A 26,479-nucleotide genomic window follows, 5' to 3' on the forward strand; every position below is an offset into this window, starting at 1 on the left:
TCTCGGACACAACCTTCGGTGACTTTTTTCACGTGCGAACAACTGCTCCAACAGCATTAAAGAAAGGGTTTTTTTTGCATCGAATCGTTAGCAAAGACACGATAAAGTTATTTTGCCACACGACAATGCTCGGCCGCATGTCGCGAAACTGGTCAAAACATACTTGGAAACGCTGAAATGAGAGGTCCTATCCCACCCGCCGTATTCTCCAGACATTACTCCGTCCGATTGTTACCTTTTTCGATCGAGGCAACATGGCCTGGTTGACCAGCATTTTTCCAATTTTGATGAAGTCAATAATTGAATCGATTCGTGATTAGCCGATGAATTGGCTGATAATTTCCGCAAAGGGATCCGTAAATTGCCAGAAAGATGGGAAAAACTTGTAACTAGCGATGGGCAATACTTTGAATGCAAAATTTGTAACCATTTTTGCAGAATAAATCATTGATTTTTGAAGAAAAAAAACGAAGAAACTTACCGGTACTCCTATTGGAATAAATAACCGAAGTTCAAGTAATATTTTGTAAAAGAATCTAAATGTAGTATAAAATACCATGCTACACATTAAAGGATTAAAGATCATTATTGTGTTATATTCATTTTGTTATCTTACGATTATGTTTGATGTTTGATTCAGATGCAAATAGCTGTCATGTGCTCTGCATCGTAAAAAATGATAATTAAACAACCAACATCATGAAATCAACACAATCGATCGGAGTATTTTGTCTCTTCCATTTATGTTGATCCATTAACAGACCACTCAACACAAAAGGCACCATATCACTCGTTCTCACATGTTATAACTGAACATAAACAATTATCGAAGAAAAAAGTCTGATATTTTCCTTTGTGCTGAGTACCGTTTCGTGACTAGAATTACTTAATGATTTACCTCGATTCGCCACGAAGTTAAATAATCGATTAGACGATCATAATGGAGCGATAGGGTGCAATCGTGTGTTATATGATTTCTCCTTTAAAAAATGATTATCTGTATTTTTTCACTTAATGACACCGGTAATCGTTTCGGCGGGGGGATTATACTATCGATTATCCGATGTATAATTAATTGAAACAGGTTTATTCGATTGTTTTGATGTGGCGCGCCGAGCTCCCCAAGTGATGTCATTAAAGATTGATGGAATTACAGGACCACCAGATCAAACAGTCTTCCGGAATTAATTTCACCCAATAGCAACCGGCGGTGAAACAATTAGATCCCGTCCATCATCATCAGCAGCAGCACTGGTTAACGTGGCTTTGAATGCTCTCATTGCAGCTCATACCAACCGTGCGGTGCGATTCGTGTGGTCGATTTTATATTTTTTTTCATTCAGTACTGTCATCCCGCATCCGGTCTCCGGATGAACCACGTCGCGCGCAATTATTTACGGCCAGCTTTCAATCAGTATTGGAAAGCAGTCATAATCACCCGTAAGTCTGCGGCTTCACTCCCACGCAACCCGTCCCGGCGAAAATAACGAAGCTTCATCAAGCTCCACTTCGTCCCTCCACCTTTCACCCTTACCATGCCGACTGGAAATTTCCACCGACCGGTGGAAATTTCGATTGGTTCGAGCGGCAATAAAAGCGGACGATAAAATCTGTCAAACTAATATTTTTGTTAGCAAAGTTCTCACACACACGCACGAAATTACCGTTCCCAACACTATCAAACTCACTTCTATCAATTTTATTATACCACCGTCGATTGTTTGAATTGTTTGTTATGTGTATCAGTTCAGAATATCACCGAAAACAACTCAAGGGGGGATTCTTTTAGGTGAAATCAGGACGCAACAACTATTAATAGTTTTGATTAAATGAAATTGTGTGGATGTCGAAATAAACACTTGTTATTGAACTTCCCAGCAATATAAAGGGTTGTCTAAGACTTGACGAAATCTTTGGCGAAGAACTATGAAATTATTTCAATCAATTTTCAAAACATCGGATTATGAAATGAAATTTGAGAACACTCAGCCTACCGTAAAATACGAATGAAAAAAAAAATACACAACTCCAAGGACTTAAAAATGCTATTAATCCGCAAGGGATCAGAGTCACAACTGAACGCGATGGTTTGTATTAGCGAAGATATGCCATTTCTAACCTAGCGGAACCATGATGAGAATGATGAGAAATTAATTATAACTTCTTCGTGAAATTTTTGACGGATATGTTAAACTATCTTGATTACCATAAAAATCGTTGAAAATGTTCCCACAAAACAAGACATTCTTCTAAAGTGACACCCTACCAGAAAGATGTAGTTCTACGTTAAAAAATTCGGAAGAGATTATACCGATTTGGATTCAATTTGCGGCTCAACAGCGTTTTTTTTTTATAATTCGTAGAAGTTTTTAAATTTTATGTTGAATAATTACCTGACCGGCCATTATATTCTAACATCTTTTCATCTCGGCAGCAACTATTTTGGCTTCTGTGTTATAATTGCTATATCTCTATTCGACCATATTGGGACAATCGGATTTCAATGAATTCTTCTGAAGAGTATCTCCGCTGAAGTGGATATTACATTTATGTTCGGACTCTACATTTGATTCAGGAGCCTCACTTTAGAATCCCGAAGATGGAATCTGACATATGATTTTATGTTCTGTAATGAACAGAATAGAACCCGAAACAAAAAAAAAAGAGTTCAATTGTTGAAATTCGACCATATGCGTAGAAGGATTTTATTCATCAAATATTATTGTCTATCATTGTCTATAATTCTGGAAAAAAATATTGTTGACGTAGGACTACGTCTTTCATTTCCATACCGGGGTGTAAAATCAATGTTTCGAAAACGAAAGCGTTACGCCGGAGACCGAGATTTTGAGCGTTAATAGCTCCTAAACAACTGAATGAAATGGTATGATAAACACTTCATTCGAAAGATAAAATGTCTACGCGTTATATTCATGTTAGTTTTTCATCCAAAAACTTGTTTCAATAGTCTTAAAATTGCTTTCAAAACAGGCTATTGAAATCACCAATCGGTATATAAGCGAGCGCCGCTCGTAAACCCACTCAGTTCTAATTGAACAGCGATTGGAGCATGTTGTCGCTGTTGTGATGAAGCTAACTTCGTTTATCATGAAAGCGCTGATAAACGGTATCACCAATAGCCTGTTTGTGCACCTTAGGCCAGAAGGGAATCCCTCAGGAGGAGAGTGATGCCACGGTTCCGCTTGAAACATCGGAGCAGCCGCCACACACACATACACGCGCGGAACCCTCGTTGCTATCATTGTTGCTGAAAAATAATCTACCAGTTCCCCTGGGAATTGAAAAATACATTCATGCGAAAGAGTTTATTTTAATGTTTTCTATCCATCAAGCAAACCATTTGTCATGACAATTGTCATGCGAAAATGCGAAAACAGAATAAAAACTGAGAGAGGTTGGCGTCGACATCATGCCTCATACCGTATGTTTCTATTCTGTTTTCGCATTTACGCATGACAATTGTCATGACAAATGGTTTGTTTGCTATCCATACAACACTGCAACTAAATACATTTGGTTTTGTGATTTTTCAATCAAGTGCAATTAGCTGGAAAGCTTCTGAAGATTATTCTTCCCCATCAGTAGGATATTTTCGTATCCGATATTGTATGCGCGTGCAACGGAAAATGTTTCGTATCGCGAAAATTATATAATTTTCAATCGATTATTGCTCAGTCGCCGAAATTTTCATACTCAGAGTGTTCATTCCCCTCGAGTTTGCCTTCCAAATTGCCATCGTAAACCACACCTTCTCTCGATTCAATCACGCACGAAAAGCATACTTAAGCGATATTCTGGTGGTGAAACCAATTCATTTTTCGTGAGGACATCGACAAGACAACATCGTTACTGAACGAGCTGAACGTGCTGGACGAGCTGGACGGCGAGGGATCGAAGGATTCATTACCTGGCCTGACCTGACCTGAAATGCAATCAGTTTGTTTTGACTGTGAGGGAGCGCAGAAAATCAGAAGGAGAAGAGAAGGTGACCAAGAGAGTATCAGCATCGAAAAACGGTTCCCCGGGAAGACATCGAAACAGCCGCCACACACACTCATACACGCGCGCAACTTTCTCGTTTGCTAGTTATCGAGAAGAAACCTGAAAAGAAGTGATCGTTGCTGAAAAATAATCTGCCAGTTCCCCTTGGAATTGAAAATTACATTGAAGCGAGTTTATTTTAATGTTTTCTATCCATATAATACTGCGACCACATACATTTGGTTTTGTGATTTGTCAATCAAGTGCAGTTAGCAGGAAAGCTTCTGAAGATTATTCTTCAGAACAAGGTTTTTTGTTGAGGGGGTCTCCGTAGCCACATTGGTTGCGAGTTCGCTTAGTAAGCGATCGATCGTGAGTTCAAAACTCAGGGCCCTCTTTGACCATCTTTGTGTTGTTACAGAATAACTACGTCCACGCAACAATCATCAGCGATGGAGATCGATCCACGGTCGAAATAAGATCGATTCATCCATACAACTGCTCTGCTCTGCAAGACACATCGGGCTGCTGTTCTATAAATAACTCAACAATGATCAATCAACTGTCTCCGCTGTTCGGTCTAACTGGATAATGGAAGAACAGATAGAAAACTCTTACGCCTAAATGGCTACTGTGTAGATGTACCATATGCAATGGTATAGAAGGAATACTGACAAAATGGCAACTGTGTAATGTGCTAATTATAGATAATGATAATCATGTGACATGTACACGATTAAAATTCGGCTCTGTTTCAGATAAAATGCTAATGAGCCTAAAATAAATATATGGGATAAAAAAAAGGTTTTTTGTATCAATATTGGATGCAAAAAACCTTGAGCCTCCGACGTAACGCTCTCGTTTTCGAAGTCCCCCAAATATTCATTTATTCATTCATTCAGAATGGATTTAGATTCAACTTCAAACAAATGATCTCTAAATCAGCAATAGTCCTACGTCACCCTTGCGGTTATACCATAGATATAACCCACTTCCTGTTTTTTTTTCATATAAGAAAAGTGTTTTCTGACTTTAAGGTTATGAATGAAAAAATAAATTCTTCTTTTACACCCAAAAAAAAATAGTGCATAAAAAACAAATAAAAAAAACTTTTGGACTCGATAATATACAGTGAAAATAAACCGAAGGCTGTATATAATCGAGTCCGCCCTATACTGCCGTTCTACGCATAGTTTTTATGCCAAGTCTTCCTAAAAACCACAAAAAAAAAAACTCATTGTTTGTTCCCAGCTTTTCAAAAAATAACATCAAGCAATTGTCCCATGTTGATATTCTATGAATAATTGTTCCACCATGTATGTTTTATAGATAGAATAAATGAATCGGTTCAAGTACAAGGATGTTATGTTATGCTTTCAGCAGGGCAAATGCAGTCACTTCTTGTTTGTAAGAACAACTTAATTGTCAAACGAATGAAAAAAAAAAGTTTAACAGAACACGTGTACACCTTGTTAAAGGGTGTGTCACATCAAATTGCATCACGGAAAAAACGCTGTAGAAATTTTATTTTTAGGAATTATATCTTCAGCTTTCGCTTATAATCAGATAAGAGTGTATAGATCACGTTGGACATGCTTCACTGTCAATTTTTCGTAAATTTGGAAAAATGTCGTCGAACGAAAAAGAGCGTCGTGAATTAATCCTGTGCACTCATTTCGAATCCGGAGTTGTCACATCGGGACATCGGTAAGATGCTGGGAATCGTCCAATCCACGGTCAGCAGAGTACTAAAACGATACTTCGAGAACCTAACCATCGACCGGAAGGTGAAGAACGGCAAAAATGGATGCTCCGTCAGTGAAAAAGATCACAAGCGCGTAGTTAAGCAGTTTAGACGTGATCCGAGAAGTTCGGTCCGGGATGTCGCCAATAAGCTGAATTTTTCAAGTTCATTCGTCCAGCGGACCAAGCAGCGGGAGGGCCTGCGTACATACAAGGTTCAGAAGGCTCCTAACCGCGACGAAAGGCAAAACATGGTAGGGAAGACGCGAGCCCGGAAGCTGTACACCGAAATGCTGACGAAGCCGCATTGCCTGGTAATGGACGACGAAACCTACGTCAAAGCGGACTTTCGTCAGCTGCCGGGCCTGTTGTTCTTCTCCGCAGAGGACAAATTCAGCGTTCCGGAGGAGATTCGCAAGCAGAAACTATCCAAGTTTGCCAAAAAGTACATGGTGTGGCAAGCGATCTGCTCTTGCGGAAAGTGGAGCGCCCCCTTCGTGATGACCGGCACGGTAAACGGGCAGGTTTACCTTAAGGAGTGCCTACAGAAGCGCTTACTACCACTATTGAAGCAGCACGAGGGCCCGATCATCTTCTGGCCGGATCTCGCTTCATGCCACTATTCAAAAGACGTGTTGGAGTGGTACGAAGCCAACGGGGTCACCTTCGTGCCAAAGGAAATGAACCCGCCCAACGCGCCGGAGCTTCGTCCAATAGAGAAATATTGGGCGATTATGAAGCAGGCCCTCCGGAAGAACCCAAAAGTTGTCAAATCGGAGGCGGACTTCAAGAGAAAATGGATTTCTGTTCAAAAAAAACTACAACCTGACGTTGTACAGAACCTTATGGACGGGGTAAAGAGGAAGGTGCGAGCATACGGGCTTGGGCTCGAAGTATGAATAAAAAGAAAATGCCAAAAGTTGTTTAATAGTTTTTATTTTATTGTCTAAAATTTTCAAAAGGATCGGTCTACTGGGCGAATTTCTACAGCGTTTTTTCCGTGACACCCTTTAGCGAATGACTAATAACAATGAGATTTATATTCTACAAAGGTGTTGCAGATCACCCCCTTTTTCATAAAACGATGTTTTTAAGCATAATCTCTCGAAAAACACCGAACAATTTATTGTTTGTTCCCAGTATTTCAAAAAACAACATCAAGTTCAATTGTCCCATGTTGCTATTCTAGGCATATCTGTGGAATCATGTATTTTTAAACCATAATCAAGCTTGATTAACTCAAGTGAGAGGAACTTTTCACATTTCATTTGACAATAGTTTACTGCTCATATAAAAAACCCGGTGTATTGCCAAACTGTTATGATTAAAGCTTCTGGCAGACAAATACGCTAGAAAACTTTGATTGCGTTTTTCTCAGTTGCTAATTCTGGAACATGGGACAACCATGCGTAGAACGGCAGTATAGTTCTTTGTAATTCCGCGATCCAAAGATGAAAACCTTCCTTATTTTTCAGGATTTCCCAGACTTTTTGACACGTTCCCTGAAATCCTGACAAACACTCAATTTTGCCTGGTTTTTCTTGAATGAACCCAATTTTTCCTTATTTTTTGTACGTTTCACTTTATCTGATTATTGAAGCTTGAATTTGATTATTAGATATTAAAATCTGAATTTGAGATTAGCACCCCCGAAGGCAGCTTCAAATCGTTATATTTTGAATAAAAATAAATTCTTGAAGTTTTTAACGCTTAAAACACGTACTCTTAACTCTTACTCAAAAAATGTTTACACATTTTCTGATATTTTCATAAAAACTCGTCATTATAACATAAAATAAGTATTCGATACAGTTTTTGTTTAATACGTGTCACCAGGGTTGCCAACTATAATTTTAAAAAATCAGGAAGAATGAAAATAAAAATCCGGATAAATCAGGATAGCTCCTAATGGGTTGTCCGAAAAGTTAATGTCGATTTTTGGAAAAACAAAAACATATTTTTCAATTAAAGCATTATAAATTAATTTTATATCCATAGTTCTGTTTCACAAGCTGTTTCGCCATCTTTCGCACAGTTTAAATATTCTATCCTCACAGAACATGTTTGCTTCCTCGTCGAAAACTGCTACGAGCCATACATGTGAGAAACAGGTTGCTTGATCGTAGCTCATAATACAGAATCCATTCCAAATCCCACCAGAAACAGAGTATATCTTTCTTCGAGCGAAGACCGGATGTGTAAAAGAATTAATAAGCATGGTATAGATCCTCGCATAAGCGGACAACCTACAGCATCACTACGATCAATTGCAGAGAAATCAATCAATCGTCCATGCTTTGGAATGAATCTTTACTCAACAAATGAGGAAAGCATGTCAGCAGTGGAAGACTTGTTGAATTTTTCCTAATTTTTATGATATTTAGTGCGATTATACATATATTTACCCCATCATTAGAGTTGATTCTACTTTGAATCAGACGAGCAAACTACATATAAAATCTTTTTATATTGACCGTGGATTTAAAAATGTTCCCTTGGGCAATTTTACACTCTGGGGATACACATACATACACAATATCCTCAATGAGGCAATGTTGTTCCTCAAACATAATCTCGTTTTAATTTCATAAATTCGTCAGACAATCTGGCTTCATGACATTTTCTAGAACTGTTTTGGAAAGCCACGAAATAATTGAAGGTAGAGGTAAAAAAAATAAGTGCAGCTTTGCGTCTAGAGAATTTAACTTACTGTGAGATATATACAAGTGCGAACCGGAGAACTATCATGACAGAAAACTTGGAAACCAGTATATTTAGTACGAATAATATAAAGAGTACAAAAATCAGAAAAAATTAGGATCATTTTAGAAAATTCAGGATAAATTGAGTGTTCATCAGGATATCAGGGAGCGTGCTAAAAAGTCTGAGAAATCCTGAAAAATCAGGAAGGTTGGCATTTCTGCTTGTCACCATTCACAAAAGAAACGAAGAACACGTTAATAATATACACATTCTATAGGGAAAAGTAAAGCTTCGTTTGTAATTCATATTCTAAAAGATCATTTATTCCACCAGCAAATCCAATAAAATTTTCGCCACACAATATCAGAAATCTATATATATAAAAATCTCGTGTCACGGTGTTTGTTACCGAACTCCTCCGAAACGGCTCGACCGATTTTGATGAAATTACACTCAAAATACTTGGTAGGTATGAGAATAGGTTGTAAACTATATATGATACCGGTAGGATACCGATAACCATACATTAAATACCGAATAGGGTGGCTCTATGCAGAAAAAAATATCTGGATATTTTTTTCAAAAATTTAACCTCATACCATACATATATCCTTAAATTTTGACCCCAATTCCCTATTTTTAATTGCGATTTTATTATTTTTGGGTCAAAAATATTCTAATAATTTAACCGTTGTTCGTTTTTTCAACAGAACGAATTTATTTAAGTTGTTCAATGACTGATGGCGTAACGCCCGCTTCATTGAACATCCATCTACAAATACACAAGTAACATCAATTCATCTAAAGCAGGGAGCATCCCCGACGAGCTGGAAGCCTTTTTGAATGAGCACAATGAGTAGTCGAAATTCTTCAAATCCCATTTGCTCGGATTACAAAATGACAATCACGCTATTGCCATCAACCCTCATAAAACATCAGCTGGAGAGCACGTGTGTAGATCCAAAGCACAAGCGCTGCTGGAATCATGATAGCACTGTGGCACGAGAAATTTAATGCGAAGAAAAAACAATAATCTGGAATTCATCGTTGACACACACCGTTCATACGACCCTCGCTATGTTCTTCTTCAATGGCACTAACGTTCCCAAGGTTTGCCTTCTCAACGTAGTACTACTTGCGTCATTTTTATTGGTAAATAGTTGAGATTTCTATGACGAACAATACGCCTTGAATGTATTCTGGAGTGGCAAGCTCAAGAATACGCGTGACTACAGTGCAAGTCAGAAGGGTTTCTTTAACGAAAAATCTCTTGCATAAACATTAGACCAACGAGACCCCGTCACAGATACTTAATTCATTATGAACATCATTTCTCATTTTGATTTAATATTTATGAACATGCGACGAAACAAACAGAGGGCGCGCTCGAAGGATTTTTATGTTTATCATATGGTGATTTGACATGGTCAAGAAACGCCAATTCAATATATCGTAAGCTATGCCAACAATTTATGGTCGACATATACGCGAAGGTAGAGATTGAACGACTGCAATTCTTACTACACAATCAACAAAAGCGGTGCGTGGAATAATACATTCACTTGCGAGACACTATCATGAGCAACGCCGACACAGCTTTAGTTATAGCCAGGCCAAAGCGCAATGCATTGTCATGACATTGCGCGTGTGTTCAAACACAAAATGAAGTTCGATCGTTTTCGTCCCCACATATTGTTGGTTTTATTTTGTTGAATGGAAAAAGCGCAATTTTGCATTCTGTTCAAGCTCAAGTCCAATCGAGTTGAGCAAATGTGACAACCTTGCCACGCAATTCAACGTGAACAACATTGGTCTCCATGTTCCATTTCTATGAAGCAAAAATAGTAATGGTTTTTCGGGTGGAATAAACACGCAAAATTTAGCATTCAAACACATTCAAAACAAATTTAGCATCCAAACGAAATCGAATAATAATTTTCATTCAAATTTCAACAATTTAGAATTATTTCCGGAATTATGCCGATTAGATAGAGAGTAAATTGAACCACAAATACGGATGACTTATTTTGACCATTGTTTCGCGACAAGGTGAACGAATTTAAGAGTGTAAAAGTCGATTTAGATTGAATTGTAAATTCCGATCACTCATATGCATATATGAATATTGAGATCTACAAATCGGTGAAGAGTAATAAAAACATCCATGAATAAAGGAAGCAATATGGCAGTGTTTCAAACTTAGATTACCGATGTGAATACTCCTCGATTGAATGACAACGATAAAATAACGCGATTCCAAACAGGCCGATTAATCAGCTCCATTGAAGTTAGCTGGCGTATCGCTGTTTTCCAATTTATGAACGAGACCAAGCTGTTGTTGAAAATCACATGCACGTATTTTCTAACAAGGAGACAGCAATAAATGTTGATTTTCTATATTTAATGTTTTCTACTTTACGACAAACTTATATTACTTTTTTCAGTTGACGTTTAACTTTTAAGAGATCAAACATGTCAGTTACGTTAATGAAATACACCAAGAAACATCATATAACCTTTCGTTCAAATCATTTAATTCGTTTTTTTATCGATCACATTCGATTTATTTTAAAGATCGTTAAAATATTCAAACACACTTACAATACATTAGTGTGTTTTATTCAACACCCAAAATATTCACTAGAAATAATTTATTTGGCAGAACAACGTTTGCCTGGTCAGCTAGTATATTTATCTTCTTCTTCTTCAATGGCACTAACGTTCCTAAAGGAACTTCGCCGTCTCAACGTAGTATTACTTGCGTCATTTTTATTAGTACTTAGTTGAGATTTCTATGCCAAATAACACGCCTTGAATGCATTCTGAGTGGCATGTTCTAGAATACGCGTGATCACAGTGCAAGTCGGAGGAAATTTCTTTGACGAAAAATTCCCCCGACCAGAACGGGAATCGAACACGAACACCCGGCATGTTAGTTATGACGCTAACCACTCGGCCAAGGGAGCACAATATTATTTTTAGTATATTTATAAATTTCGTGAATTCAATAAATGAACAATGAGGATAATACTGAAAATTTGTTTTCCTCTCATTCCAGAATCTTACTTCAAGAATAACCGATTTACTTTTGGTAGATTTTATATGTACGAGGGCAGTCCGATAAGTACTTAGCCTACAAAAAACAAAAAATTTGGAAACGTTGACACAGCGATGCTTCAACTTCTATACTTCATCTGAAAAATACGTTTTCTCGAGGTCTGCAAAGAAGGCCTCCGTGGCGGCGGTGACCTCTTCATTCGACTCAAATTTTTGCCCGGTGAGTGACTTTTTCAAGTTTGGAAACAAAAAAAAAATCTGGAGAATCAAATCAAATCTGGAGAATACGGTGGATGGGGCAGCAGCTCGTAGTGCAATTCGATCAGTTTGGCCGTGGCGACGGTGGATTTTTTTTCCATTTCTAAAATCCGCGGACCTGCCCGCTTCCACACACGGTCAAAACAAAACTACGAGTCCGATTCGGCTGAAATGTTGACAGTTGCCGTTTACGAGAATGTACTACACGATAAGTAATCTCTCTTGCGATACTGACACCATCAGGCGATGTGGCTAACTACTTATCGGACCGCCATCGTATAATGTTATGTTATGTTATAATGTTATATGGTCCAAAATTTGAATTGGAGTTATTCGATAAGCAATCTGGTGTCCTTGCATAATCTTTCGCAATTGATCTCGAAACTGGAACCATTCATTGTTCTCGAATTACAAGAAATCTTCAAAGTCAGTCACTTTGGGAAAAAGAGTTGATTCTGATAAAGAAATGAAGCGACTACAGTTAAATTAACGGTTCGTCCAAACATCAAGTGATTTTAACTTTCCTTCCACATAATCAGCGGCCGGGAAAACCCACCTAAGCTGACGTCGGCAATGGATTATCCCCGAGCTTACCCGTGCTGGCATACCGGACACGGATCGAGTGTTTTTGATTAACGTAATTTATCTTTTTTTCCCCGTGCATCGTAAGTCCTTATTCCAATATGCACTGCTTTAATGGCGCTTTTCTGCTTTTCTACCATTTTTTCAGAACGACCACCGCTATCCGGCTGGCTGTTGCTATCGGCATCCGAAAACGATAAAAATCCAACCAACCGGTGCAACCGGTGGGTGAGGTGAGCTAGAAGAAGAAAGAAAGAACTCCAACCACCCACGCAACTGCATTCAATTGGTCAAATAATCTCTCCTGTTTTGTACACCACCCGGCAGGGGCCTGGTGGGTGGTGAAATCGATCCGTGCGCAGGCAGTGTGAGCGGTTCCGCAAAAAAAAAGTGTTCTCGGAGTGAAAAAAAACAAAAAGCACCTTCCACTTCCGAGGAATCCGGTAATCCACAATCGCGTATGGGATTTCTCACGAATGCAGCTCGAGCCGGAAAGAGAAGAAGCAGTGCAAAAAAAAAAGTGTCCAAGAATGAAAATTATTTCTTCGGAGTGGAAAAGTGGCAAAAGGTCAACCATTTGAAGCAGTGAGTCAACTCATAATCAGCTACAGCGTAATCGCAGCAGTGTTCCATAACGGCGAGCATCACCAGCGACTGGAAATTTTTCAAGTGCTTCCTGTGCGCGGGATTAGCATAGAGAACACTAAACTTCCAGCAGTGCACAATCGGGAAGAAAGCAGTTTCTCGGCAGCGAGTGGTGAGGAAAACCAAAGTGAGATAGTAGTTCCTACGCAAAAAAGAAGTATAGCCGTGACAAGGAGATTTACCGGATCAAATATCGTGCAACAAAGAAAAAAAAAACGGACCGAGTATTAAATTCCTTCTGTTACCAAGCGAAAAGCTTTTGTTGGATTTTATTCTCCGCCTCCTGGTGTCTCTCTCCCGAGGGTAAGTAAATGTGACACAAAGTTCGATCGATCTGTTTACTTCTTTGAGAAAATAACTCCCCTAGCGCTGCGTAAAATCTACATCGAACCGATCCGTAATTTCCCGTTCGCGATAACTGCTACAGCAAACTTGGGAACAAATTAAAAAGCTCTTTGTTCGGGTCTCTTGTGACGCCGATGTTTTTTTATGTGACACAAAAAATCACTTCGTGCTCGGAAGTTCACCAAATCCACAGATCCCATCCTCGGAGGGTATCGTTTTTTACGTTTTCTCCCCCACTCCACACGGCACAGTTGCCATCATCGTGAGAGTATTTGCTGTCGTGACAACGGAACGTCAGATTGCGTCAATCAACCGACGCTGGGGCTAACTACCTTTCGTTGAGCGTTGAGCGCTGACAAAGTGATAGGGAGGTGTAGAATATGTATTCAATAAAATGCTTCCGCCCCTCCCCGATGTCACTAATGATTGACGTTGTGTCGCATTCAGTTCATTATACTATCACTTCTTTGGAGTTGTTGATGGATTAGAGCAGCGGACTCAACCTTTTTGACGTAGGACTACGTCTAACCGGAATTTATCAGTCATTCCATGTGAAACCGATATACCGTTCTGAATCATATTTCGGACAGCATCATATTTCGGACACTTTGTTCTAATATCTTGAAATGCTTAATGTACAGATGATATAACTATAAAATTAATATCACAATTGCTTCACCACTCATTATCGTTTGTGTTTGACGTTTCCTTAACGTGAGCACGTAGAATTTACCCGTTCATAAATATTTAAATTTCTCTCGTGTTTCATTAGTTCTCATCATCGTTAACAGTTTACTGTGATTGCTTGGTAAGTGTTTTGCAGTTGACTATAAAATATAATCAAGTGTAATGTAATTTTCGTTCAAAAAATTACAAAATAAAGTGTCCAAAATTTGAATTCAATCTGTCCGAAATTTGATTCAGTGTACGAAGTTTGATTCTCATTCGTTTCATTTGAAAAGCATTTTATTCGATGATTTTTTATGTTTTCAATCAAATAGGTACCAAAGTGGAAAACTTAAAAGCATATTGAATTAATTTATTAAAAATATCAACCAAATAATACCTGTGCATAAAGCTTAGATATGATTCAGAACGGTAGTGGTTTTACGATTTTCGTGAAAAATTGTAGTTTTGTTCCTTTTCGCGCAATATGAGACCCGTATTTTTTTATTTTTCCTTAAGATGCCCATTTCCATTTTGGTTTGACAACTTTTTCCACTTTTTTCCAAAAATTACTATTTTCAAAAATTCATAACTTTTGAACTACTTAACCGATACAGATGGTCGATATATCGAACTGAAGCTTATTAGCTAGTCTTTCTCGGAAAAATATGACAAATGCGAAAAAATTGGATCTAGTTTTTTTAATTATTGATTGTAGTTGTTTTTTACTGTTCACATATTTTTTTGTATTTTTTCGTGAAGGCTGACGATTTTTTACATCAAAGTGAAGCCTTCTTTGAAGTCTAGTCACATAAGAATATTGAACGAAGTCTTAAAACATGTTAAACTTGAAAAATAATAATTCGAAAACGAAAAATAACACCTCTCTGGTTTTCGAATATATCATGTAAAAAAAACTCAGCTTTCCTAAGAAAATATGAAAAAATAACACCCTCTATCTTCAACCGAGCAAACTACGAAAAACTAACACAATCAATAATTACAAAAACGAAAATTCAAATTTTTCACAAATGTACTTTTTTTTCAAAGTAAGCTTCAATTTGATAAGTCGATTATCTGAATCGATCCAGTAGTACAAAAGTTATGATTTTTTGTAGCGGAAAAAAAGTTTTTTCGAACCATCGATAATGATTTGAAAAATCATAACTCAAAAACGAAAAAATGCGTCTTCGATTTTCGGATATGTTATGTAAAAAATTGCTTACAAGAAAAAATTTGAAAAAAATAGCTCCCTCTAGTACTAAGCCATGTAAATAGTGAAAAACAAGTACAATCAAAAATTTAAAAAACAAATTCCGTTTTTTTTTTGCAAGTGTAATATTTTTCCAAACATATGCTAATTACCTCCATTTTGATATGTCGAACATCTAAATCGGTTCAGTGGTTTAAAAGTTTTGAATTTTTGAAAAAAAACCATTTTTGGGAAAAAGTGGAAACATTCGATTTTTTGAACCACTCTAAAATGGAAATGGGCACCCTAGTAAAAAAATAATTAAAATACGGGTCTAATGTATTGAGATAAAGAACAAAATTACAGCTTTTGAAGAAAATCTGTTTTTATTCGAATTCTTTGATTATAAAGCAAATATGTTGAACTTAATTGAATTCGAAAATTGTTTCATTCAATTACTAAGGCATCGGTAGTCCCTCATCAACTTTGCGGTTATATTAGGCTGTCAAAAAAGTCCTGCGGTATTTTTTTTGACGTGGGACTACGTCTAACCGGAATATATGGAGGGTAAAATGAAAACCTAGACACTGAAAAAATGAAAGATTTCGAATGCTTATAGCTCGAACATTTCGTACTGGATAGGAGAGATGTTTGCATCACTTGATAGGGAATATTTCTACGCATCTATCGCAACTAACAAAATGTTGTTTTTCATTAGATAAACAATTGAATAACTGTAAAATATTAGGCGTTATCTAAACGCCCTAACTGCATCGTTTTGATTGGCCCGATTTACGGTTTCCCTAACACAGCCATCAAAACCAAGCAGCCTTGGGGAAATCGGCATTGCAAATACATGAAAGTAGGGGGACTCTCATCGAAAAATGTTCCCTAACACAGACTTTAAAACCCAGCAGCGAAATCGGCATTGCAAACACACGGAAGAGCCTAGAGGCGAGTGAACTGAAAAGTTTAAACCCTCTTAAAGCCAAAAAGAAGAAGAAGAACACACGAAAGTAGGGGGAGCTTTTGTTCCCACCGAAATGTGTTCCCTAATAGAGATTTCTAAACCAAGGTGCCTGGAGAAATCGGTATTTCAAATTCATGCAAGTCGGGGGTATTTTTGTTCCGACTGGAATGTGTTTCCCTAACACAGACTTCAAATCCATGGAGCGTGGGGAAATCGGCATTGCGAATTCATACAAATCGGGGGTAGTTTTGTTCCGATTGAAATGTGTTTTCCTAACACAGACTTCAAAACCGAGGTTTCTGGGGAAATCGGCTCTGCAAATAAATGCAAACTGCGAGTACTTTTGTCCTCGCTTGCCTTTGTGCAGAGTGGAATATGTCTGTCCTAACATGATCTTCTAAACTTAGGAACCTGGGAAAATCGTGCAGACACTAGAAGCGAATGAACTTCCCAGTTTCAAGCAAATTCGAGATTCGAGAAGTATGTACACTTTTGGGATGTAAACTTCAGAGGTAAATGTAAAATAAAATAATCGTTTGATAATTTTTTTTTGTCTTTATTGGAAAGATTTTCAGCCGTAGGCTGGTTCATCAAACGTTTGATAATTCTTCCGTACATATATTTTGTTCTAGTCATCATACCAAACGTAAAAGGTCCGTCATTAAATTTACTTGTAACGAAGAATCACAATAAATGAATTGACTTTACACGGCATTTGTTCATTTTTTTCACTCACAGAGCAAATATATTGAACTCAATTGAATTTGGAAACTGTTCATTCAATCAAGAATTTAATCAATACAAACGAATGATTGCTAAGCTAAGGTAGTTCCACGTCAACCTTGCGGTTATATCATAGATATAACCCACTCATTTTTTTAATTTTCATTTGTTCATAAAATTAGTTACAATCATCTGTTTTAAGTCAAATATGCGCCGTTTTGTTCGATGACTTGTTCCCAACGAGATGCCAACTTCATAATACCCCTGTTATAGAAGCTCGCTTCCTTATTGGCAAAAAACTCGGATAGCCAATTTTCACAGGCCTCTTTTGTGGCTAACTTCTGACTACCTAGCTCGTTCGCCATGGACAAAAACAGGTGGTAGTCACTTGGTGCAAGGTCCGGACTATACGGCGGATGCAAAAGAACCTCCCATCCGAGCTCCCGGAGCTTCTGGCGCGTCACAATGCGGCCTCTGTTTATCAAAGATGGCCTCTTCTTCATGAATGCTACCTTCAAGCGGTCCAGTTGTTGGCAGTACAGGTCCGAATTGAGCGTTTGGCCAAAGGGAAGCAGCTCATAATAGATTATTCCTTGACAATCCCACCAAACACACAGCAGAACCTTCCTGGCCGTTAATGAGGGCTTGGCCACCGTCTGAGCCGCTTCAGCGGGCTTCGTCCACGACCGCTTGCGCTTCACGTTGTCGTAAGTGACCCAATTTTCATCGCCAGTCACCATCCGCTTCAGAAACGGGTCGATTTTGTTGCGATTCAGAAGCGATTCACATTATTCAGAATTTTGTTGCGATTCAGAAGCGATTCACATGCGTCGATACGGTCAAAGATGTTTTTTGCGTCAACGTGTGTGGCACCCATACATCGAGCTTCTTTGTGAATCCAAGCTTCTTCAAATGGTTAATAACGGTTTGATGACTTATCGCCAGCTCTTGGTCGATGCTACGGCTGCTACTATGCCGGTCTTTCTCGGCTAATTCAGCGATTTTGTCGCAATTTTCGACGACAGGCCTTCCGGAGCGTGGCGCATCTTCGACGACCTCTACACCAGAAGCGTTGAAACCATCGTTGTGCGGTGGAAATGGAAACTGTATTGGGTCCATAAACTGCACAAATTTTATTGGCAGCTTGAGATGCATTTTTGCCTTTGTCATAGTAGTACTGTAAAATATGTCGGATTTTCTCTTAATTTTGCTCCATATTTGCGACACTATAACTCACGAACGACTTAACCAAACAAAACACTGTCAAGGACTATATTATAGCGCGCAAAAATACCTTTCCAACAAGCTATAGTATGACTCGATAAAATGAATACAACTAGAACTACGCGCTTACAACGACACCTCGCGGAAATACCGCAGGACTTTTTTAACAGCCTAATATTATAGATATAACCAACCAATTTTTTATATTTCTTTTATTTTACAACGTCTTCCTTGCTGCAAAGGGTGTAAGTATACATTCGATAGAAGTCTTTCTGCTCTACAAAATCATGTTAATTGTATTTTTGAGTTATTTAATTTTTTACGTAGGACTACGTCTTACTTTAAGGGTTCCAAATCAGAAAACAGGTCACGTTTTTATGAAATGAAGTTAATAACTATAACTATAACGTTAACAACCATTTTTGCTGCGAACGGATTTTAATGATTTGCATACCAATCGAATCGAAAATTTTCCAAGATTTGTTTGCTATTCTATACATTACAATCGCATAGTCTGTATATGGTTTAAATTGATTAAAATTGGAAGCATTTCCATTTCCTCATACATTTGTTCTGTCCATTTGTGTTCTTTCCCGAACAGAGCTGTCAATAAGCGGCAACTTATGCCGCCGCTAGAATAGAAACAACGAAGAGGGATAGCGAAAAGAGAATATTTGCGAAGTAAACTCCACCCGAGCATAGTAAGTAAGCTGTCGCTAGCCTATAAGTATTGCATCTCCTCTGAGGAAAATTCTCAGAATTTGGCTTCTAGCCATCAGTGTTTGGCTTTGTGTGTGTTGCTTGTTTTCGTAGCGCGAAACTTTGAACTTGTTCATTTCATGTACATGTGAACAGCAAACCTTCGATACTTCTAGTTGCCATCCGCATTTGCTCTCGTGCGCATCGGCTCTGTTCTGATGTAACAAGCTCCTAGCTTTGTTGACGGTTTTGATCGAGAGTCGAGAAACGATTTTTCACGAACGCTGCAACTGTGTGTTAGACGCGTGTATGATGCTTGTTGAATGGCGTTGCACGGAAGATGCCTCTTGTCAAACACTCAGTGCAATGCGTGCATTGATATATAGCAGGGGTGGCCAAACTTTTGGGCATTACGGGCAACTAATTGTTCAAATGCTAGGCCGCGGTCTACCATGAATGGAATACTAGACAATAAAACATAGTTTTGACCCTCCTGTACTCGCGCGCAAAATCATAACTCGTATGTCACAGACTATGCGTGTTTATGTAATTTTGCAATACGAAACTTTCCTTAGAGCATAAAAAGATGTAATTAAATGAAAATGCCGCCACCTCTAAGTTCGACTCCAAATATTCCAATTAAAATTCCTCTGCGAATGCAGCCATTCCATCATACCAAACATCGCCAGCCTCTCCAGAACAAAGCAATTCAATTACGCAAATGGTGGACACAGCCGCGCATCCGGAACGTTTCCCAGGAGGAAAGGAAAAAACGGAGCTAGGGAACACTGTTCCCAGCTGCTGCTGCTGCTGCCTCGGCGGGACTAACATTCGATTCGGGTGAGTTCTGGATCCCGTGGTGGGGATGGAATGTGGAGGAAATCTAAAGACGCCAACGAAAAAGGCAGCTCGTTGCCAGAGTTAAGGGAAAAAAACCGGCAGAATAAGCGAAGGAATTCAATTACTTTGTACCCTTGAGAGAAAAGTTTCCACGCGGGTGATTATCGTAAGTGGGTGGCAGCCACAGTGGAATATCGTTTCGCTGGAAAGCGCGGAGGGTGGAACGAAGTGGTGACGGTGGGGGTGCCACGCTCTTTTGGGATTCTATGCGAGAAAATTGAGCACTTGAGTGTCGACCGGTTGTGTCCTACTTTTGGGGCAATTTTGTGTGTGAACGGGGGAAGGAAGGGAGGGTCGTTCAAAAATATGATCCTAATGTGGTGATAATGTTTACCGAGGGAAAGCGATTCCGTACGCACCGCACTGAAAATCGATTTTGAAGATTTACGGGTTTTTGTTGTCAAAATGGAATGAGAATGAAACCAAGTGTAGTTTCGAGCTTATTATATGTTACCGGAGATAATGGGAAAAGGTCTGTTCGCTTTAAATTCTTCAAGATCTGGAGGGATGCCACCGGCTGATTCGGTCCTTCGGAAGACAACATAGGAACAGCAAACACATCAATCATCAAGGGTTCGATCTTTACCCATATCGATAATAAGAATGGGGATTGAAATCGATGAGGAGGATGTACCGTCAATGGGGGTGACATTGAACTGAATTCAAAACAATGGTCAAGCATCTCAAAATTCTACACAGCTATTTGGAGTACAGTGTAGTATAATCAGAATGCAGCTACGGCTTGAGACAACAAATACGAACTGTACACCCAAACTAGCGTTGCCAGAAAACATTCCATTTTTGGCAGAAAAGATGCCTTTTCATGTCCTGAAGCGTCAAAGGAACAAATAAAAGTCTACGTCACAAAAGCTTCAAAATGTTGGCATGTATGGGAGCAGACATCTCTTTCTTTTTTTCTTTTTCCATCTCTTTTGGGATTGCACCCAAAGGAAACGAAAGGAAACGATGTCAACAGGGATAGATCCAAGGTCGGATAGAATGTAAAGCTGTTTTACAGGACCTCGCTATCCACACAGCTACTGGTGCTGCTGCGTTTATGCGTGATAATATTACACCCCCGTATAAAATGAAGTTAGAAAGCGTTTTCTAAGAGTAAAAAGGAGAGCATAAAGAAGATCTATATCCATCTCGGTCTGGACTGTGTATTTGACAAACTATACGAAAAGCTTTCATATGCTTTAATTTCAATGTGTCTCCTGTTTCGCTCGCTCATATTGGCTCTAGCATATATATTGTACAAATTATATACAAATTCTTAAGCTCATTTAATGTAATAAATCGGGATGCCAAAACATGTGCTAGAAAATAATTTTGGGTGTATGAACTAAGCAGAGTGCTCAATAGCAAAATCGTACAGTTTATTGTCTATGAGTTGTTCCAGCCAGGAATTTCTTGGAACTCGATTTCACTTAGCACTTCTAGTTTTGGAGGATTATGAGGAACGAGAATTTAGGGTGACAACTAATGATTGTGTGTCACGGCTGTTTTCAAATAAATCCGGAGTCCCACAGGGTAGCAATCTCAGGTCTTTGCTGTTCATTTTGGGCTTCAACGATGCTGCTTCAGCTCTTAGAAAAAAGATTCAAATTAGTTTACGCTGATGATCTGAAGTTATAAGTTATGGTGCGCACGAAAGAGGACTGCTGGCTCCTTCAAAGGTTGTTGACTTCGTTTGCCGATTGGTCCTTGAGAATTGAATTGATATTGAGAGTTGAAAAATGTTAGGTTATCACGTTTCATCGCATTGTACAGCCAATTATATTTGATTACAATATATGTGACAACGCTCTAGCAAGAGTCACGAGTGTAACTGTTCTTGTGGTTCAACTGGGCTCAAAAATGACTTTCGATTTGCACCGCTGTAAGATCGTTTCGAAAGCATCACGACGTTTCATTTGCTGGGCTTTAGAAACTTGCATCGAAGAGATCCTGAAAATTTTCCTCCATATCCTGATAGATTCCAACACACTGGAACGCCGCCGAGAAATATAGCAATCGACGCTAGTGGCCGCATTGATAATCAGAGGAATAGATGCTCTCGATCTGCTGTCAATGCTGAACTTTCGTGTGCCAAATAGATCGCTTTGAAACACAACGTTCCTGCAACCAAGTTTCCACAGAACCGTTTTTGGATCCTACGAACCACTGTCAAGTTGTATTCGTCCGTTTTCGGATGTCGAAGAGTTTTTTGATTTTAATAAACAACTAGACACTTTGTTAGTAGAATTAGTTTTGTTTTGAATTAGCTCTTACATCACTGATTTCATTTATCGAGACTAGTGTCAAATGACTTAACATCTTATATGGTCGGTGTGAGGTCAAACCGAACCATGTGACATTTTTATTATTCCGAGAAAAACGAGCTAGTAAACTTCAAGCTCGTTGAATTTGTCTTCACCCAAATTAGAATGACAGAATACTTCGAAAGATATTTAAGATGAATAGAAAAAATCGAAAAAATTGTCTATGCATATCTTTTTATACATAAAACGAGGTTTTTCCCACATAGGTATCTTCATCAAAATAGAACGACTGATCAGATTTGAGTCGTCTATATATCGTTGTGTTTTTTCCCCAATGGAATGGTAGGATACTTTGGAAAATATCAAAGTTCTGAAAAATCATCAAACATTTAAATTTTTTAGATCTCAACGATAGCATTCAAACTTTCTTCGAATATATTCGCAATTTGTTTTATTTTGTAGGAGCCTTCAACCACTGCGGTCATTAGTTTGATCTATTGTAGTGTTATTGTAATTTGTTACTTAACAATAAAAATATTCACTAGAAATAACTAATATGACTGAGCAACGTTTGCCGGGTCAACTAATAAATAAATAAAAATAAATGAAATAAAAAATTATGACGATGGTGTACGTTGATACCAATGAGCAGGAAATATAGTTGATGCAGAAGGTTTCATTGAACATGCGGCTGTTTCCGAGGACTAAGAATGCGACTGTTCTTTGAGCCTTTATGTCCCCTAAGTGATGAGAATAAGTCACAATGAAATTGTCATCTATTCAAAAACAAACTGTGCAAGGTGCCATGAGCTCACAACATCATGAAACCGTGAATATTTTAAACATTGCTTCGTTTCATCCATAGAAATAAAAGTGAATTGAAAAAAAATAAAAGTAGTCTACAAAGTAGTTCTGTGTCCTGAGGACTTTCCTCAACGCGGGGAACAAGGTACGCGCGATCAACACATTCGCGGTTCCCCTGCTGACCTTCAGTTTTGGTGTAGTCAAATGGAGCAAAACTGACCTAGAGGTCCTTGAGAGGAGGATGAGGAAAGCATTCAAAGAGGCCGGAATGCACCATCCTCAATCGGCACTGGAGAGAGTTTCACTACCACGCAAAGAAGGGGGACTTGGAATCGTCGACATTTCTGCACTGTGTGTTGCCCAGGTACGACAACTGCGCGAGTACTTCGCAGAACCAACCAAAACGCGCTATACCGGGCTGTCTGCGCCGCCGACAGAGGATACAGCGCTCTGCACTTGGCGCAAGCGGAGTACCAACTAAACTGCAATCTGCAGACAGTGGAGGATAATATTGCAGCTTGGAAGCAGAAGGCAGTGCATGGTGCCCACCCCCATCAACTGGACCGGCCACACGTCGACAAGGCCGCATCAAATTTGTGGCTAACGCGCGGTGAACTCTCTTCAGTAGTAGAAGCCGACATGATAGCCATCCAGCACAAGATAATGCCGACGAGAAACTGCAGGCGGTACGTCTGGCATCAAGACGTTGATGACATTTGCCGGATGTGCCATCAACCAGGTGAAAACATAGAGCACATTATGGGAGGCTGTTCCGTTTTGACCAACGCAGCCTACACCGAGCGCCACAACAACGTGTCCTGGAAAATGACCGTTTCAAGCTGTACTGGGATCGCACTGTTCTGACCGACCTCTCGATCCACCACAACCGCCCAGATATAATGGTTTACGACAAGAGCGACCGCAAAGTCACCATCATCGATGTCGCTATTCCACTGAACCAGAATCTGGAGGAGACCCACGGTCGCAAAATCTGCAAGTACCGACCATTAGCCATCGAGCTCAAGGAACTGTGGGGGCTAAGGGAGGTCCCAAGAATTGTTCCAGTCGTTCTCTCTGGAACTGGAATTATCCCGAAGACACTTCTGGAAGCGCTAAAGGTGTTGAACATCCTTGAAGGAATTGGCCGGCATCCAAAAGTCGGTCATCCTTAGCACCTGCGCGATTGTCCGACAATTTCTCGGTCAGGACTAAAACAGCACGAGCATGCAGATACGTGCATTCCGCAGAGTCTAGTCCCCCTTTGACATTCAGAAGCCCGGGGCAGGTGAAAATTCTGACTAGGTTCGCCTAGTTAAGAAGTGAGATAAGTCTGCCAATACAAAAAGTTGATCGTCGCGCGTGTGTTACAGATATAAAGGATAAGAATTTAAAAGTTTTGTACGGGCCGGTCTAGAAATTTTTCGTAAAGGAAAATTGTTCGATTTCTCTAGATGGGGATATTCAACGTCAATCCAAAACAAGGCTGGCGGTTGAACTTGTGTCTAGGTGGACCATTTGGCTGCAAGGGCTTTGTTGGCACCGTATCGGCTCAGTGGCAGACAAGACTGAGTATTGGCTTGTCTGTTGACATTGCTATTTTTTGAACTTATATCTGTAAATAAAATCAGTTGTTTTTTTTTTGCTAAACTGATTTCAATTCTGAGAAAAAAAAGTCACAGGAGGGTTGTGTCTGAAACACGACCGCATAGTCGACGTAGGATTCCGTTAGGCTATCTGTTGATTTTGGATATGTTTGAAGAATTAGATCGTTAAACTCTTTGATAATAATTTGGTGGCCCTGAAAAGAGCCGTTTTGTTTGGTTGTTGGGTATTGTTTGTTCACTCCACCAGTGTCTACCGAGTGAAGACGACAGAAGGATAGTAAACAGTCGTTGGATGGCGCGTATTAGATAAAAAATACCGAAGTGAAACGAGATATGATGAAAATCGCCCTCTGTGATCCTAGACGAGATGTCTCCTGTGATATGTAGAATGAAACAAAGAAAAAAAAACTCACCAATGTAATATAAGATAATTACCAACACTGAACACAATTATCAATTTTTGTCATCAGTAAAAACATGATACATATTTTAAATGGAAAAGGTAATTTTCTTTTATAATTTTCACTTTCTGATTGTTTATTCAACCCAATGCGAATTTTAGTTGGACTAACAACACCTAATACTATATGTAGAGCATATGGGAAATCACTTTTTTAATATTTCTTCACTTTTTCAATTTTTCACGCCGTATAAACATTCCTTGCGTGAAAATGAACACAACAAAACAGACAGCTTAAACCAAACGACCTGTTCTCGAGAGGGAACACACCTTGGTTTTTTATTATGAAAATTTAAAAATTTAAAAAATTTAAATATATCAAGTCATTTTTAAAACAAATGCTACCTTATACAATTTTACACATACACTTGCGGTAAATTTTTCACAAAACACGATCGGTCATTGACATGAAATTTCACGAAGCAACCAACATGAAAGTTCTAAATTTAAATTTTATTTGCTAGAATTAATCGTATCACTCACCTTACTTGTAATACAAAAATTCCCCCGACTTGCATATATCTGCCATGGCGTTTTCCCCCAGGTAGCTTGGTTTTGATGTCTCTGTTAGGGAACATTTTTCGGTGGAAACAAAAGCTCCCCCTACTTTCCTGTATTTGCAATGCCGATTTCCCCCAGGCAGCTTGGTTTTCATGTCTTTGTTAGGGACCCGCCGCATGTGTCGTCAATTTCGACCAATCAGAAGTGGGTATTTCCGTTAGGATAGGAGTTGAGATTTTTCAATTGTTCGATGGTTAGTTTGATGACATATATTATTTTCTTCAATATAAAAAATTGTTATGAAGTGCCGAAATCCATCATGAAATGACTGAGCAATGAGCATTTGAAATTGGACAATTTCCACGATGTCCTCGATTTTCGATTTTCTATTTGTACTCCAATATGTTCCCGAAAGACGTAATCCTACGTCAAAAATCTTTTAGATAACTCGTTTTGCTCAAACCTCTGTAGGGGAAGGAGGCTGGATCATCATCATCATCATTTATACATTTCATATTGAATGCAAATAATGACGACATCATATTTTGTTTACCAATCCAAATATACCGTTCTGAATCATATTTCGGACATCATATTTCTTGAAATGCTTAATGCACTGATGATATAACTATCAAATTAATATCACAATTGCTTCTTTGGAGTAATCCCTTGGTTTCACTATCATTTCACATGAGAACTACATCTGAATTATAACATATTCGGCAGAAATCTTACAACACTACTCATTATCGTTTGTGTTCGACGTTTCCTTAGCGTGAGCACGTAGAATTTACCCGTTCATAAATATTTAAATTTCTCCCGTGTTTCATCAGTTTTCATCACCGTTAACAGTTTACTGTGATTGAATGGTAAGTGTTTCGCAGTTGATTATTAAATATAATCAAGTGTAATGTAATTTTCGTTCAAAAAATCACAAAATAAAGTATCCGAAATTTGAATTCAATCTGTCCGAAATTTGATTTTGTATCCGAAGTTTGATTTTTATTCGCTTCATTTGAAAAGCATTTTATTCGATGTTTTTTTATGTTTTCAATCAAATAGGTACCAAAGTAGACAGTTTAAAAGCATATTGAACTAATTTATTAAAAATATCAACCAATATCAATCTGTGCATAA

At 38.7% G+C, this 26,479-nt stretch overlaps 1 protein-coding gene across 11 annotated transcripts in view; it reads left to right on the forward strand.

Annotated features, from left to right (window-relative positions):
* The window catches only part of LOC129771074 (kazrin), a 346,976-nt gene that overhangs the window by 118,064 nt on the left and 202,433 nt on the right, over positions 1 to 26,479 (forward strand). For 8 of the 11 annotated variants that reach the window (XM_055774374.1, XM_055774381.1, XM_055774380.1 and 5 more), the window contains exon 2: positions 12,494 to 13,293. The exons of 2 other annotated variants lie outside the window; for them this stretch is intronic. The gene's annotated coding sequence lies outside the window, so the exon portion shown is untranslated. Of the gene's footprint in view, positions 1 to 11,549; positions 11,726 to 12,493; positions 13,294 to 26,479 lie in introns of those variants that run through there. One more of the 11 variants, XM_055774375.1, reaches the window with a different exon arrangement.

This window comes from Toxorhynchites rutilus, chromosome 2 (genome assembly GCF_029784135.1).
Source record: "Toxorhynchites rutilus septentrionalis strain SRP chromosome 2, ASM2978413v1, whole genome shotgun sequence".
Classification (NCBI taxonomy): domain Eukaryota; kingdom Metazoa; phylum Arthropoda; class Insecta; order Diptera; family Culicidae; genus Toxorhynchites; species Toxorhynchites rutilus.